We start from the raw sequence: 17691 nt of genomic DNA on the forward strand, positions 1-17691 counted from the left end.
CCTTACTCAATCAACAGCAGTAACCGGGTCGTTAGGATCGGACCAAAAATAAATGAGTTTGATTCTCTTTTCTAATTTCACATAGCGTATTATCCAAACATTGATTTCCCATTAACTAAATAGTGTATTTTGTATTCTTCTGAAAATAAGTTGATATAATAAGATGTGTATACAACAGTTGTATACACACACACATACAAACACACTGGCACACATACAACAGTTGTATACACACACACACACATACAAACACACTGACACACACAGTCATTCCCAGTTTGTTATTCTGTGGGTGTTAAGTTCTCTCGGAGGGGGCTGGCTGAGCTGTGGAAGGTTTCAAATCTTCCTCTTTCTTTCTCTTCCTTTATCTTAAATCCAACATGAAACACACTGAAGCTGTGGTTTCACCCTCCAGTCTGGCATCCGTTTACTCCCCCCACGGACATGTCAGCTATATCTTTACGAGAGAGAGAGAGAGAGAGAGAGAGAGAGAGAGAGAGAGAGAGAGAAAAAAAAAACACCGGAGAAGATGCTGTTTGAATCCAACTGAGAGAGTGAATTAGGAAAGGTGTATAAACTGTGTATGTCCGTCCGTCTGTCTGTGTGTGTCTGTTTATGGCTTACCTTTATCCAAACATGGCCTTTTCTCCCCAGTAGAATAGTAGTGTATCTGGCCGTTACAGACGCCATCTGATGCCCTCTGTGTGTGTGTCTACTGTTTAGCATATAATGTAGGGTAGTATTCTATTCGGTTAACATTTGGTTGATTATTCCCATGTGCTGTTCACGTCTTCTAAGAACTGTAAATGTACTGAACTGTAAGACTAATCAGTTTTGCTGAAAAAGTATCTAGACAAGCCACTACGACGCTATTAATAAAGTGTACTCAAACAACCCTCAGGGACAGAAGGTTGAGAGCTGCTATCTTACAGTAATAGGCCTACTGTATGTGTGAGCGTGCTTGTGAGTGTTTGTGTGTGAGTGTCCCTATGATTAGTATATGACCCATGCCACATCTCTTATTCCCTCAGAGTGTGCGTGTGTGTTACTGGAAGGCGTCTGTAGAATGGCTGTAGTGTTAGTCTGCATGCTTTATTCAGGCCTGGGGAGAGAAGCAGCACGGTCACTCAGTTTCTATAAAGATGAAAAAGAAGCTGTGGAATGGCTTTGATGTGCCTCTGGTTGTGAAACTGTAAATAGATAAGCGCGGACATGGGATGCCGGTTGGACACTTCTCTGACTCTCTCTCTCTCTCTCTCTCTCTCTCTCTCTCTCTCTCTCTCTCTCTCTCTCTCTCTCTCTCTCTCTCTCTCTGTGGCTGACACATTCTGTATTGTTGTGCATAATTGAAAAATGCAGCTTTTCAGGGTCTGGTTTGGTTCTGACTTTACTTCATCATGCTTCACCAGTCACTAAGAAGTTGTGGATAGACAGACATATAGATATTGTAGATCAATCGATCAATTCTTAGACAGGGTTGTGAAAGTGGTATTTCGGAGAGCAGTATGAACTAAACACTCCCCAAGCTAGAACAAGGCTCTCTCTCTCTCTCTCTCTCTCTCTCTCTCTCTCTCTCTCTCTCTCTCTCTCTCTCTCTCTCTCTCTCTCTCTCTCTCTCTCTCTCTCTCTCTCTCTCTCTCTCTCTCTCCTGTCGTGGTGGGACTTTTAAGAAGCCGCAGCATTCTGCATACTTAGGGTGTGTCCTAAATGGCACCTTATGGGCCCTGCTCAAAAGTAGTGCACTATATAGGGAATAGGGTACCATTTGAGTGGTATAATTATTTTAGCACGCTAATCTGTGCTATCCTGTTGATGGCCCCTATACAGCATCTCTGTGAGGAATAACACCCACTGAGATCAGATAGAACTGAATGAAGGAGTTATCAAAGGACAGTCTATTTTAGTGTGAGCCATAGAAGCTATGTGTGTGTTCTATATATTTACATTTACATTTACGTCATTTAGCATATGCTCTTATCCAGAGCGACTTACAAATTGGTGCATTCACCTTATGATAGCCAGTGGGACAACCACTTAACATATATATATTTTTTATTATTATTATTTATATTTTTTTTTTTTGTGGGGGTGGGGTAGGAGGGGGGGTAGAATGATTACTTTTATACTATCCCAGGTATTCCTTAAAGAGGTAGGGTTTCAAGTGTCTCCGGAAGGTGGTCAGTGACTCCGCTGTCCTGGCGTCGTGAGGGAGCTTGTTCCACCATTGGGGTGCCAGAGCAGCGAACAGTTTTGACTGGGCTGAGCGGGAACTGTGCTTCCGCAGAGGTAGGGGGACCAGCAGGTCAGAGGTGGAAGAACACAATGTCCTCGTTTGGGTGTAGGGTCTGATCAGAGCCTGAAGGTAAGGAGGTGCCGTTCCCCTCACAGCTCCGTAGGCAAGCACCATGGTCTTGTAGCAGATGCAAGCTTCAACTGGAAGCCAGTGGAGTGTGCGGAGAAGCGGGGTGACGTGAGAGAACTTGGGAAGGTTGAACACCAGACGGGCTGCAGCGTTCTGAATGAGTTGTAGGGGTTTAATGGCACAGGCAGGGAGCCCAGCCAACAGCGAGTTGCAGTAATCCAGACGGGAGATGACAAGTGCCTGGATTAGGACCTGTGCCGCTTCCTGTGTAAGGTAGGGTCGTACTCTGCGAATGTTGTAGAGCATGAACCTACAGGATCGGGTCACCGCTTTGATGTTAGCGGAGAAAGACAGGGTGTTGTCCAGGGTCACGCCAAGGCTCTTTGCACTCTGGGAGGAGGACACAACGGAGTTGTCAACCGTGATGGCGAGATCATGGAGCGGGCAGTCCTTCCCCGGGAGGAAGAGCAGCTCCGTCTTGCCGAGGTTCAGCTTGAGGTGGTGATCGACACTGATATGTCTGCCAGACATGCAGAGATGCGATTCGCCACCTGGTTATCAGAAGGGGGAAAGGAGAAGATTAATTGTGTGTCGTCTGTGTAGCAATGATAGAAGAGTAATATATATGTAATAATAATATGCCATTTAGCAGACGCTTTTATCCAAAGCGACTTACAGTCATGCGTGCATACATTTTTACAAATGGGTGGTCCCGGGGATCGAACCCACTACCCTGGCGTTACAAGCGCCATGCTCTACCAATTGAGCTACAGAGGACCAGAGGATGTGTGTGTGCGCACACATGCATGTGTGTGAAGCATCCATGTGTGTGTGTGTAAAGCATCCGTGTGTGTGTGCATGTATGTGAATGTAGATGTAATGCAGAAAGTAAGTAAGTGTGTGTGTGTGTGTCAGAGATAGACAAAAGCCACTGGATGCGCTGAGCTAGTGGTGTAGAAACAGGATCAAACAGAGAAATCTGCTGACCTCGGTGATGTGTGATGCAAAGCTTTATTTTCTGCTGCTAGCTCTTACGTGTACATAGCTATCAGCGAGCATTACTAATCACACCCACACACACACTACTCGCTAACTTTCAATGGAGGGGCTTTGCATCTCATTAGTATCTCCCAACAAGCTTGTCTATAGGCTATGGCTAATTAAGAAAAATAGATTCTCATTGCGTCTTGGCCTGTTAATTAAGGTTTTAGCATTAGTGTTATTTAAAGAATTCACTAGCTAACTCTCATTATCTTTCTCCTAACTTCCCTGCACATTTCTCCTGCCTGCCCTAAAGGTTTTACTTATGTCAAAAACTTATAAGATGGCCTTATGAGTCAGCCTGTCTTCTGGTACGGAATAAGGTAACTGATGAACTGTCTCTTTCTGTTCACTTTCTCTCTCTCCCCAGTCTTTTTACAACACTGTCCAAAATGGCACCCTATTCCCTACATAGTGCACTACTTTTGCGTAGTGCACTATATAAGGAATAGGGTGCTGTTTGGGACCCAGGCCATAACACTTAGTTCTGTAAAAGGTTGCTCATAATGGCATGCTTCTGTCTCAGCTGTGTCAAAGGCTCGTAATTAACCAACTCCCTCCCGATCCACAGGCTGGAAGGGTCATACAACGTCTGCTGCTACATTTCTCTCTCCTCTCTCCTCCTTGCCATCTGTTTTACTCCTTCTCTCTCTCTCTCTCTTTCTTTCTTCTCTTGGTTTAACGCTACGTCAGACAGTCAGATAAAGGATGTTCTCTCTTTCTCTCACTTTATCATTTGTTCTCTCTTTCTCTCTCTCTCTTTCTGAGTCAGTATTGGCAGGGGGCACAGAGGAGGGTACTGTACTCGGTAGGGAGAAGGGGGGCTAGGGAGATGGGGGGGGTGCTGGATAGCTCATGACCCCTCCAAAATTCCATCCCAGTGAGCTCACCACATTAGACACAGTCAGTGGACATGCACAATACAAAACAAGTACAAACACACACACACACACACACACACTCTGGCACACACATACATTAGCACACATTAACTGGAAAATACACACACACATTCAAACACTCTCTGACACACAGTTAAGGGAATATACACAAAGGCATTCAATCACATAACACACACAACCCCTCACAATACAGCCCAGTGAGCCAAGTACACTCACAATGCAGCCCAGTGACTTCCAAACACTGGGGTAAAAAGCTGTGACAGCTTCAGATCTGTTGAAAGGCCTCCATGATTCACAGAGTGGCTGACACATTCTGTATTGTTGTGCATAATTGAAAAATGCAGCTTTTCAGGGTCTGGTTTGGTTCTGACTTTACTTCATCATGCTTCACCAGTCACTAAGAAGTTGTGGATAGACAGACATATAGATATTGTAGATCAATCGATCAATTCTTAGACAGGGTTGTGAAAGTGGTATTTCGGAGAGCAGTATGAACTAAACACTCCCCAAGCTAGAACTAAACACTCCCCAAGCTCTCTCTCTCTCTCTCTCTCTCTCTCTCTCTCTCTCTCTCTCTCTCTCTCTCTCTCTCTCTCTCTCTCTCTCTCTCTCTCTCTCTCTCTCTCTCTCTCTCTCTCTCTCTCTCTCTCTCTCTCTCTCTCTCTCTCTCTCTCTCTCTCTCTCTCTCTCTCTCTCTCTCTCTCTCTCTCTCTCTGTCTGTCTGTCTGTCTGTCTGTCTGTCTCTCTCTCTCTCTCGCTGACATTCACCTCACCGTTTTTTACCAGAGCCAGACACCTACAGTATCTTCCTGAACTATCATTGTAATTACAGCAAACATACAGCCAGCCAGCCATACATCCCCTACCTTGACTTCCTTACCCCACACTGCTCCTCCTTCACCTCCCCTCACCTCTCTCCTCTCTTGACAGGAACAAACAGCCAAACCTCCTCTACTCGGACTCCCCTAACCTTCCCTATAACCCTGCTTTAACCCCTCTCTAACCCCCTCTGTTCCTCCCTGCCCCTCCTTCACCTCACCTCTCCTTTTCCCTGACAGGAGCATCTAGCATAGTATTAGCAAAGCCCACCCTTGTTTCTACAGTGCTGACCCCTGACATTAACTAAAGTCTGTGTGTGGTAATAGCTAGGGAAGGAGGGAGGGGAGAGGGAGGGGAGAAGGTCTTTAGATGAGGGAGGGAGAGGGGAGGGGGTCCATAGATGAGGCAGGGAGAGGGGGTCTATAGATGGAGGGAGAGGGGAGGGGATCTATAGATGAGGGAGGGAGATGGGATGGGATCTATAAATGAGGGAGGGAGAGGGGAGAGGATCTATAGATGAGGGAGGGAAATGGGAGGGGTCTATAGATGAAGGTAAGAGAGGGCAGGGGTCTATAGATAAGGGAGGGAGAGGGGAGGGGATCTATAGATGAGGGAGGGAGAGCGGGTCTATAGATGGAGGGAGAGGGAGGGGGTCTATAGATGAGGGAGGGAGAGGGGAGGGGATCTATAGATGAGGGAGGGAAAGGGGGTCTTTAGATTAAGGAGGGAGAGGGGAGGGGGTCTATAGATGAAGGAGGGAGAGGGGATGGGATCTATAGATGAGGGAGGGAGAGGGGGTCTATAGATGAAGGAGGGAGAGGGGAGGGGTCTATAGATAAGGGAGAGGGGAGGGGGTCTATAGATGAGGGAGGGAGAGGGGGTCTATAGATGAAGAATGGAGAGGGGGGGGGTCTATAGATGAAGGTGGGAGAGGGCAGGGGTCTATAGATAAGGGAGGGAGAGGGGAGGGGATCTATAGATGAGGGAGGGAGAGCGGGTCTATAGATGGAGGGAGAGGGAGGGGGTCTATAGATGAGGGAGGGAGAGGGGGGTCTATAGATGAAGTAGGGAGATGGAGGAGGTCTATAGATAAAGGAGGGAGAGGGGAGGGGGAGGGGGTCTATAGATGAGGGAGGAAGAGGGGGTCTGTAGATGAAGGAGGGAGAGGGGTTCGATAGATGGAGGGAGAGGGGTTCGATAGATGGAGGGAGTGGGGGTCTATAGATGAAGGAGGGAGAGGGGAGGGGATCTATAGATGAGGGAGGGAGAGGGGGTCTATAGATGAAAGGGAGAGGGGAGGGGTCTATAGATAAGAGGGGAGGGGGGTCTATAGATGAAGGAGATGAGGGGAGGGGTCTATAGATGAGGGAGGGGAGGGGAGGGGATATATAGATGAGGGAGGGAGAGGGGGTCTATAGATTAAGGAGGGAGGGGGTCTATAGATGAAGGAGGGAGAGGGGAGGGGAACTATAGATGATGGAGGGAGAGGGGATCTATAGATGAAGGAGAGACAGGGGAGGGGGTCTATAGATGAGGGAGGGCGAGGGGGTCTATAGATGAAGGAGGGAGAGGGGAGGGGTATATAGATGAAGGAGGGAGAGGGGAGGGGATCTATAGGTGCGGGAGGGAGAGGGGGTCTCTAGATGCGGAAGGGAGAGGGGAGGGGGTCTATATATGAAGGAGGGGGGAGGGGTCTATAGATGAAGTAGGGAGAGGAGGTCTATAGATGAAGGAGGGGTAGGGGAGGGGGTCTATAGATGAAAGGGAGAAGAGAGGGGTCTATAGATAAGAGGGGAGGGGGGTCTATAGATGAAGGAGATGAGGGGAGGGGTCTATAGATGAAGGAGGGCGAGGGGAGGGGATATATAGATGAGGGAGGGAGAGGGGGTCTATAGATTAAGGAGGGAGAGGGGAGGGGGTCTATAGATGAAGGAGGGAGAGGGGGTCTATAGATGATGGAGGAAGAGGGGAGGGGTCTATAGATAAGGGAGGGAGAGGGGAGGGGATCTATAGATGAGGGAGGGAGAGGGAATCTATAGATGAAGGAGAGAGAGGGGAGGGGGTCTATAGATGAGGGAGGGCGAGGGGGTCTATAGATGAAGGAGGGAGAGGGGAGGGGTATATAGATGAAGGAGGGAGAGGGTCTATAGATAAAGGAGGGAGAGGGGAGGGTGTCTATAGATGAGGGAGGGAGAGGGGGTCTGTAGATGCGGAAGGGAGAGGGGAGGGGGTCTATAGATGAATAAATATAAAATATAAATAAATATGCCATTTAGCAGACGCTTTTATCCAAAGCGACTTACAGTCATGCGTGCATACATTTATGTGTATGGGTGGTCCCGGGGATCGAACCCACTACCCTGGCGTTACAAGCGCCGTGCTCTACCAGCTGAGCTACAGAGGACCATAGATGAAGTAGGGAGAGGGGGTCTATAGATGAAGGAGGGGTAGTGGAGGGGGTCTATAGATGGAGGGAGAGGGGAGGGGATCTATAGGTGCGGGAGGGAGAGGGGGTCTATAGATGAAGGAGGGATAGGGAGTCTATAGATGAAGGAGAAAGAGGGGAGGGTGTGTACAGATGAGGGAGGGAGAGGGGAGGGGTCTATAGGTGAAGAAGGGAGAGGGGGTCTATAGATGAACGAGGGAGAGGGGAGGGGTCTACAGATGAGGGAGGGAGAGGGGAGGGGTCTATAGATGAAGGTCTATATTTTCTCCAGGCTGGCTAAGAGGAACCTAATGAACCCCTGTGACAGACGAGGCCCTTTATTTAGGGTCGAGTGGAGAGGTAGGAGTGTTTACAGTGTGACACTAATTGCAGGTACAGTATGTACTTTAGTCACCCAGTCGTCCAATCACAGCTGATTTTCCGCTCTCTCAGGATGATGTTGATATGTCAAGTGGCGTCCCACACACAACCTTTACATCCAGTCCCCACTCCTCTGCTCCTCTGCTCCTCTCCCCAGACACCCTCCCCATCTCTTCATACATATCCTCCACCTAAAGCCCCTGCTCTCTCTCCTACCTCTCCACCACCTCCTCCTCCTCACACACCCTCCACATCCAGCCTTCAACCTTCCCCTTGTCTCCCTCCACCTCAAGCTCCCAACTCCTTCTCCCTCCTCCAGCAGTCCTGTTCCAGCAGTGCTGGTCAGCTGATGTTTTTTTGCCCTCTGTCTGTCTTTCTCAAATAGGATTAAGAGATTCCACAGTGTACAGTCTGAGCCCCCTCCACACACACACACACACACACACACACATACACATAATCTGTGCCCCCTCTAGACACACACACACACACATACATACATATATACACTATATATACAAAAGTATGTGGACACCCCTTCAAATTAGTGGATTCTGCTATTTCAGCCATACCCGTTGCTGACAGGTGTATAAAAACGAGCACACCGCCATGCAATCTCCATAGACAAACATTGGCAGTAGAATGGCCTGTACTGAAGAGTTCATTGACTTTCAATGTGACACCGTCATAGCATGCCACCTTTCCAACAAGTCAGTTCGTCAAATTTCTGCCCTGTTCGAGCTGCCCCGGTCAACTATAAGTGAAGTTATTGTGAAGTCTAGGAACAACAACTGCTCAGCCGCAAAGTGGTAGGCCACACAAAAAAATTGTCTGTCCTCGGTTGCAACACTCACTACCAAGTTCCAAACTGCCTCTGGAAGCAACGTCAGCACAATAACTGTTCATCAGGAGCTTCAAGAGTGTGTAAAGCTGTCATCAAGGCAAAGGGTGGCTATTTCAAGAAACTCAAATCTAAAATATATTTTGATTTGTTTAACACTTTTTTGGTTATTACATGATTCCATATGTGTTATTTCATAGTTTTGATTTCTTCACTATTATTTAAAAATAAAGAAAAACCTTTGAATGAGTAGGTGTTCTAAAACTTTTGACCGTTAGTGTATTTCTTTATACTTTTTCCCCCTATCCTACCATCCCTACCATGACTGGAGTAAACTAACGGACGACAATACTTCTACTGCTACTTACAGCTATTTTTGCTCACATGTACAGTACATGTAGATAAATCATTAATACTGTACATATATTCCTAATTTCCTATTTCTGGAAGTGCTGGATTTTCACCCACATCGGCCAATCCACCATTCATTCTGATCTTAACTCCCACCCTCTGATGTCCACAGATTAACCCATCTTTCCCAGTATAATGCCATTTTGTTATTTCCTTTTGCAGTACATCCCTCCATTTTACTGTGATGTCTTACAAGAGTCCTGAACCTCCCTATTTGTAACATTTCTACCAATATTGCCCTAAAAATAAATACTTTACCCAAGATAATGATATTTCCCATTGACTTATTGTGTTTTTTCAGATCCCCTAAGAATACAGTTTGCAGGTCCATCTGAACCCTGATATTATGACATAACAACTGTTCCTGGACCTGACTCCAAAAATGAGCCACCGACGGACAGTACCAGAAAATATGTTATTTTGATTTTGTTTCCTTGTGGCAGAGTCTGCACAAGGCTGACTGGTCAATGCCCCATATAATGATCATTATTTTTGTTGCAAGTATTTTATATAATAGGTAAAATTAAATTTTAGTCATTTAGCAGACACTCTTATCCAGAGCAATTTACAGTAGTGAGTGTATACATTTTCATACTGTTCCCCTGTTGGAATCGAACCCACAAGTCTGGCATTGCAAGCTTCATGCTTGGACAGGACTAAGACAGATTGATGTGTCTTGTTGTTATATATATATATCAGTTCATGGACCCTATGCCAAGGTATTTGGACGTCAAAGACCTGTTCCCAACTGACTTGAATTTTATACAGCATTGCTTTCAAACCTTTTGACTGTAAGTGAAACTGATACATGTTCTGAGTTACACTAATCATTTTAAGCAATTTATGATTTTTTATGGGTGGCAGACCGACTAATTCTTTAATTTCTTCTTTAAGTAATTGTCTCTTCCAATTTTGTGGCAGAGCCGCGATGAGTTGGTTATCATGTTGTATTGAGCATACACCTCCATACACTATTGTTAGTTACTTATGTGACATCGTTTTACCGTCCTTGTTTACAATGTCCTTCATAAATATTAGACCCTTGATGTACATTTTTTCAAAGAAAATAGTTTTTTTCTCTATCAGTACATTTGAGTTTAGCAATTTTATTTGCTGTAATATTAGATTAGCCTTTTTTGGAGGATGACATTTCATCGTAGCCAACTCTGTATGACTTCATTTAAAAAGGAGGATACTTTAAAATATAAGGTTTTAATCTGCAAAAAGGCAAAGAGCCCACTCTTAAACATAGGATGGGCCTCTCTTAGTAGCTTTCTAGAAAACCAGTTTGGATGTAGGTACAATTTTGGAACAATGGAGACTTTTCAGAGTGAGGTTTAATGCCTTAATGTTTACAGTTTTTTCTATTGCTAACAAGCATTGTTCAATACTGCGGATACATGTGCAAAACTCTAAATCTTTCTACCAAATGAAAGCTAACAGTCTCTCACAACATGCACACTTTGTCATTCATAGTATCATGACCTACAAAACTCTAAAAACAGCTACCATGTAAATTAAAATGTCTTTAATATCATATATTTTTAGATGAACCAACAGTCATTTTTACAAAAGAAGAGTGGCAAACCTGTACTGTATAGAATGTCCTGCAAGATATTTAAAGAAATAAAGCAGAAAGGCTGCAATATGCTTCAATCCACTCTAACTTCCAAGCATCTGCCTCTAACCCTAGGAAGCTCTTTGCCACCTTCTCCTCCCTGCTGAATCCTCCCCCCTCCCTCTCTGTGGATGACTTCGTCAACCATTTTGAAAAGAAGGTTGACGACATCCGATCCTCGTTTGTTAAGTAAAATGATACTGCTGGTCCTGCTCTCTCTCCAGATGAAATCTTGCAACTTGTGACGGCCGGCCGCCCAACAACCTGCCCGCTTGACCCTATCCCCTCCTCTCTTCTCCAGACCATTTCCGGATAACTTCTCCCTTACCTCACCTCGCTCATCAACTCATCCTTGACCACAGGCTATGTCCCTTCCGTCTTCAGGAGAGCGAGAGTTGCACCCCTTCTCAAAAAACCTACACTCGATCCCTCCGATGTCAACAACTACAGACCAGTATCCCTTCTTTTTTTTCTCTCCAAAACGCTTGAGCGTGCCGTCTTTAGCCAACTCTCTTGCTATCTCTCTCAGAATTACCTTCTTGATTTAAACCAGTCAGGTTTCAAGACTGGTCATTCAACTGAGACTGCTCTTCTCTGTGTCACGGAGGCTCTCCACCCTGCTAAAGCTAACTCTCTCTCCTCTGCTCTTGTCCTTCTAGACCTGTCTGCTGCCTTTGAAACTGTGAACCATCAGATCCTCCTCTCCACCCTCTCCGAGTTGGGCATCTCCGGCGCAGCTCACTCCTGGATTGCGTCCTACCTGACAGGTCGCTCCTACCAAGTGGCGTGGCGAGAATCTGTCTCCGCACCACGTGCTCTCACCACTGGTGTCCCCCAGGGCTCAGTTCTAGGCCCTCTCCTATTCTCGCTATACACCAAGTCACTTGGCTCTGTCATGTCCTCACATGGCCTCTCCTATCATTGCTATGCAGACGACACACAACTAATCTTCTCCTTTCCCCCTTCTGATAACCAGGTGGTGAATCGCATCTCTGCATGTCTGGCAGACATATCAGTGTGGATGACGGATCACCACCTCAAGCTGAACCTCGGCAAGACGGAGCTGCTCTTCCTCCCGGGGAAGGACTGCCCGTTCCATGATCTCGCCAACACAGTTGACAACTACGTTGTGTCCTCCTCCCAGAGTGCAAAGAGCCTTGGCGTGACCCTGGACAACACCCTGTCGTTCTCCGCTAACATCAAGGCGGTGACCCGATCCTGTAGGTTCATGCTCTACAACATTCGGAGAGTACGACCCTGCCTTACACAGGAAGCTGCACAGGTCCTAATCCAGGCACTTGTCATCTCCCGTCTGGATTACTGCAACTCGCTGTTGGCTGGGCTCCCTGCCTGTGCCATTAAACCCCTACAACTCACCCAGAATGCCTCAGCCCGCCTGGTGTTCAAACTTCCCGAGTTCTCTCACGTCACCCCGCTCCTCTGCACACTCCACTGGCTTCCAGTTTAAGCTCGCATCTGCTACAAGACCATGGTGCTTGCCTACGGAGCTGTGAGGGGAACGGCACCTCCGTACCTTCAGACTCTGATCAGTCCCTACACCCAAACGAGGGCCATTGCATTCATCCACCTCTGCCCTCCTGGCCCCCTACCTCTGCGGAAGCACAGTTCCCGCTCAGCCCAGTCAAAACTGTTCGCTGCTCTGGCACCCCAATGGTGGAACAAGCTCCCTCACGACGCCAGGACAGCGGAGTCACTCACCACCTTCCGGAGACACTTGAAACCCCACCTCTTTAAGGAATACCTGGGATAGGATAAAGTAATCCTTCTACCCCCCCCACCCAAAAAAAATAATACAAAACAAAACAACAACAACATATTGTAAAGTGGTTGTCCCACTGGCTATAAGGTGGATGCACCAATTTGTAAGTCGCTCTGGATAAGAGCGTCTGCTAAATGATGTAAATGTAAATGTAAATGTAAATACAATTTACTGTATTTTTGCAAATTACTGTATTTTGCTTTTTGCAGAGTAATTCCAAAATACACAAAAATAAATAATTCCAGTACTGTTAAACAAACAAAAAGTGTATACACACTATAAATATGCATAGCATATTGTCCAAATTAAACAGATATATAACAATGCTAGTCAACTCTGTCTGCTGCATTGGGCCACAAGTTCTCATCCACATCACACCGTATGGCCTCTCGCGCAATACACCTGGGAAAGAAACTATTTGCATGCCTGATCCATCCCTGGCAATCTTCAGGAGAGATATCCAGGCATCCTGCATTCATTGCATCCAAGAGTGACATTTGATCATGTGGATGATGGTTATAAACTTTCCACTTCCATGAGGAAAATAATTATTCTATGGTGTTGAGGAAGGGAGATTAAGGGGGGAGGAAAAGTAACACCATCCCGGGATGGGTTAAAAACCACTGTGTGACGGCATGGGAGTGGTGAAAGGCCTGGCAAAAGCCTTCCATAGAGGTCATCCATGAATGAGTGGTCCTCTGTAGCTCAGCTGGTAGAGCACGGCGCTTGTAACGCCAAGGTAGTGGGTTCGATCCCTGGGACCACCCGTACACAAAAAAATGTATGCACGCATGACTGTAAGTCGCTTTGGATAAAAGCGTCTGCTAAATGGCATACTATTATTATTATTATTATAATGAAATGAGGCGCTTTGTGTTGTATGGCCCAATTAGTGGTTTATGTAGCAGCAATCCTTCAGAGGATATTGCGGCACACATTGTGATGTTGGCACCCCTCTGGCCCGGGACATTCACTGTTGCTCTTTTCCCAATCACATTCCTTCCACGTCGGCATGTTTTGGCCATGTTAAAACCAGCCTCATTCACAAAGACGAACATGTGGGGTGTTGGCCTGGCATCAAGCTCCATGACATTCTAAAATATTGTAAATCCACAGGGCAACATAACAGTTATTCTATAACAGTAGTTTACATTACAGTATACTGTAACTGAAATCACTGCTGAGTGTGCAGTGCTCTGGTGGGTTTTGTTTAGAGTAAAAACAGTACTCTATTACAGGATATAGACATCTTACCTGTACCGGAGTTCCTTGACACGATCAGAGTTCCTCTCAAAGGGAACAGTGTACACCTGCTTCATGCTGATATGATGCTTTGCCAACACTCTCTCTTGAATTTCTCTGGGTTTTATAGCATTGTTGCTAATGACCATGTCAACAATTACAGCTTCCTGCTGAGCAGAGAAAATCCTACCTCTCCCCCCTCCATTTGGTAACCGTTGGGTCCTAAAACAGAAATAAAATTACACACAAGTGGTTCGGAGAGCTTTTGCTCGATTTACTACTCTACAATAATTTTCAGTACAGTTAGATGCCCATGCAGAATGCATATCTTACCTGTTAGTTTGCTGGAAGGTTCTTATAATAGATGACACAGTTGAGCATTGCAAATTTGGCTGCACTCTGAGACCAGCATCTCTCATTGATAGACCATGATTGACAACATGATCAATGATTGTAGCCCTAATCTCATCTGACACTACAACTCTGGGTCTTCCCCACTGTTAGGAACCCCGTGGCTCTAAACGTCTAGGGTGGATGGACATGAGACCCGTAACATAATTCATGCAAATTAGGAGTGTGACATGGAACAGTGAGAACAAAAACTACACAACAACCATAAACTACCGTCAAACATAAATGGTTTATTGCTGAACACACGGTAAAGGTTTGGGAAAAAGGGCTGAGCAGGACCCAAGAAATGAAACAATAGTGTAAAAAAAAACCTAAACTGATCTTGCCTGCCTCAAGAACCGCTAAACTACTGCTAATCATTCAAAAGTACAGTGGGTGGTCCGCTCAGGTCTAACTAGTGTTTTTAGACAGATTTCTTCCTACGGGTAATGTACGCCCAAGGGCAACTAGCTTAAACTCCCCTTTTCCCAGAAACACACACAGTTACCAAACAGAGTAATCAGCAACTTAGTGAGTAAACAAAAAACAGGACACCACAGTATCCATACTCACATACGGAAAATAGTATTTCTCTCTAACAACAAACACAACTGACCGGCTTTTATACAATGGGATGTGTGATTGAAAAACCAGCAACAGGTGGTGCAATGCAGAGGAATGTTCACTGATTGGTCCACCTTAGCAATCAGCAGACACCTCAACGACCACCAATCAGGAACATACAGGACACCTGTTATTAGGGCAGAAGGAGAGGAAACACAAAAAGACACAGGATACCTGTATCCGTAACACTCCCACCCTTAAAAGAGCAAACCACAATGGTTTGCGACACACGTACCATCACAACACCCAAAATTCTAAAATCATCCTGCCGGGATAACCAAAAAAAACCTAGATCTTTAAACACGAGACAAAGCATCTGCCAACACATTATCCAACCCCTTTTTGTGGCGGATCTCCAAATTATAATTTTGCACGACAAGTGCCCAACGCATAAGGCGTTGGTTCTGGTTGTACATCCGGTGGAGAAAAACTAAGGGGTTATGGTCAGTATACACTATCACTGGTAATGCACTGGAACCAACATAAACTTCAAAGTACTGAAGAGCTAACAACAAAGCTAGAGCTTCTTGTTCAATGGTGGAATAGTTTGTCTGACATTTGTTAAATTTCCGTGAAAAATAACAGACAGGATGGTCCACTCCACTCTGGTCCTGCTGCAGTAGAACAGCACCAGCACCTCTGGCACTTGCATCTACCTCCAGTTTAAACGGTCGTTCAAAATCTGGCGCAGCAAGAACAGGAGTACTACATAAGAGTGCTTTAGCAGTGTTGAAAGCAGTACGACAATCTTCAGACCATACAAATTTTCTCGCCGGACTGAGCAAATCCGTTAATGGAGCAACTACCGCAGAGACATTTTTACAAAAACTACGGTAGTAGCCAACCATCCCTAAAAAGCGGCGTAGCTCTCTTCTGGTGGTAGGTGCGGGAAATGCATTTATAGCTGAGACCTTGGCATCTAGAGGGCGCACCTGACCATGGCCGACCTGTTTACCAAGATAAGTAACAGTGGCCTTCCCAAACTCGCACTTTGCTAAGTTCAGGGTTAGAGAAGCGGTTGCTAGACGTTCACACACTACCCTTAGAGTGTTAACATGATCAGACCACTCAGTTGAATAAATTACCAGATCATCAAGGTAAGCACTACAATTAGGAACTCCAGCCAATACTGTGTTAACCAGGCGTTGGAAATTGGCTGGTGCGTTCCGCATCCCAAATGCCATGACAGCATATTGTAGGAAGTGATCTGGGGTCACAAAGGCAGAGATGTCGGAGGCACGTGAGGTTAATGGCACCTGCCAGTAACCTTTTAGAAGATCTAGTTTGGTTACATAAGTAGCAGCACCAACAGTATCAATACAGTCATCTAGTCTGGGTAACGGGAACGAGTCGGGCACTGTGACAGCATTGACCTTCCGATAGTCAGTACATAATCTGGACGTTCCATCAGGTTTAGGAACCAGAATGCACGGAGAACTCCAAGGACTTGAACTTGGCATAGCCAGGTTATTCTCCAGCAAATAACCGACCTCATCCCTCATTATCTTTCTTTTAGAGACGTTGACACGATAAGCATGTTGCTTGATAGGTGCAGCGTTTCCAACGTTAATGTCATGTTCTAACACATTTGTGCATGTAGGAACATCATTAAAAAGACATGGAAAGCTGTGTAATAGTCGCACAATATCATCTGACTGTCTGTCCGTTAAATGAATCAGGCTTGACAGGAGAGACAGCAGCATCTCTGAATTGGTCAATCTAGCACACTGCTGCTGAGTATTGCGCAACTCCAAACCATCTCCGTCCACATCATTAACATGACCTCCCACTACAGCCGTAGCAGCAATAGAGACAGCCGACTCAGCCAGTTTCTCTGGACTGTCTATCTGAGTGACGGGTCTGGTGTGGTATGTCTTCAACATGTTAACGTGGCACACACGAGATTGGCGTTTTCTATCAGGAGTCTGTATCACGTAGTCAGTTTCACTTAGTTTCTTTTCAATGACATAAGGACCAGAGAAACGTGCTGACAATGACGCTCCTGGCACAGGCAACAATACAAGAACTTGGTCACCTGGCTGCAGTGAACGAGAAACAGCCTGTGTGTCATAGTGTCGTTTCATCCGTTTCTGTGAGGAAGACAGCGCTTCCTTTGCTAGAGCACAGGCACCATGTAGGCGCTCACGAAAGCGACTAACGTAGTCCAACACATTTTCTTTCACACAACTCTTGTGACAGAAACTGATCCTTAAGGACTTTCATAGGTCCTCTCATGGTGTGTCCAAACACCAGTTCAGCTGGGCTGAACCCTAGGGATTCCTGTACTGTCTCACGGACAGCAAACAAAACTAGAGGAACTCCCTCATCCCAATCTTTCTCAGATTCCAAGCAATATTTACGGAGCATAGACTTCAGTGTCTGATGCCAACGTTCAAGCGCACCCTGAGACTCTGGGTGATATGCGCTTGACACACGGTGTGTAACTGACAAGGATTTTAACACTTGTTTGAAAAGGTTAGAAAGGAAATTCGTACCCTGATCAGTTTGTATCACCGTAGGTAACCCAAAAGTTGAGAAGAATTTGATCAACGCTTTACTCACCACCGGAGCAGTAATCCTTCGCAAAGGAATGGCCTCTGGGTACCTGGTGGCCACACACATAATTGTCAACATAAACTGGTTACCAGATTTAGTCTTTGGTAATGGTCCAACACAATCAACCATCACATGTTCGAATGGTTCACCTATGGCCGGTATGGGACAAAGAGGCGCGGGGGAAATAACCTGGTTCGGTTTCCCAACTACTTGACAGGTGTGGCAAGTCCAACAGAACTGAGCCACATCTTGTTTTAAACCAGGCCAAAAGAAATGTCGCAAAACTCGATCATAAGTCT

The sequence above is a fragment of the Coregonus clupeaformis genome, chromosome 20 (assembly GCF_020615455.1).
Source record: "Coregonus clupeaformis isolate EN_2021a chromosome 20, ASM2061545v1, whole genome shotgun sequence".
NCBI lineage: Eukaryota > Metazoa > Chordata > Actinopteri > Salmoniformes > Salmonidae > Coregonus > Coregonus clupeaformis.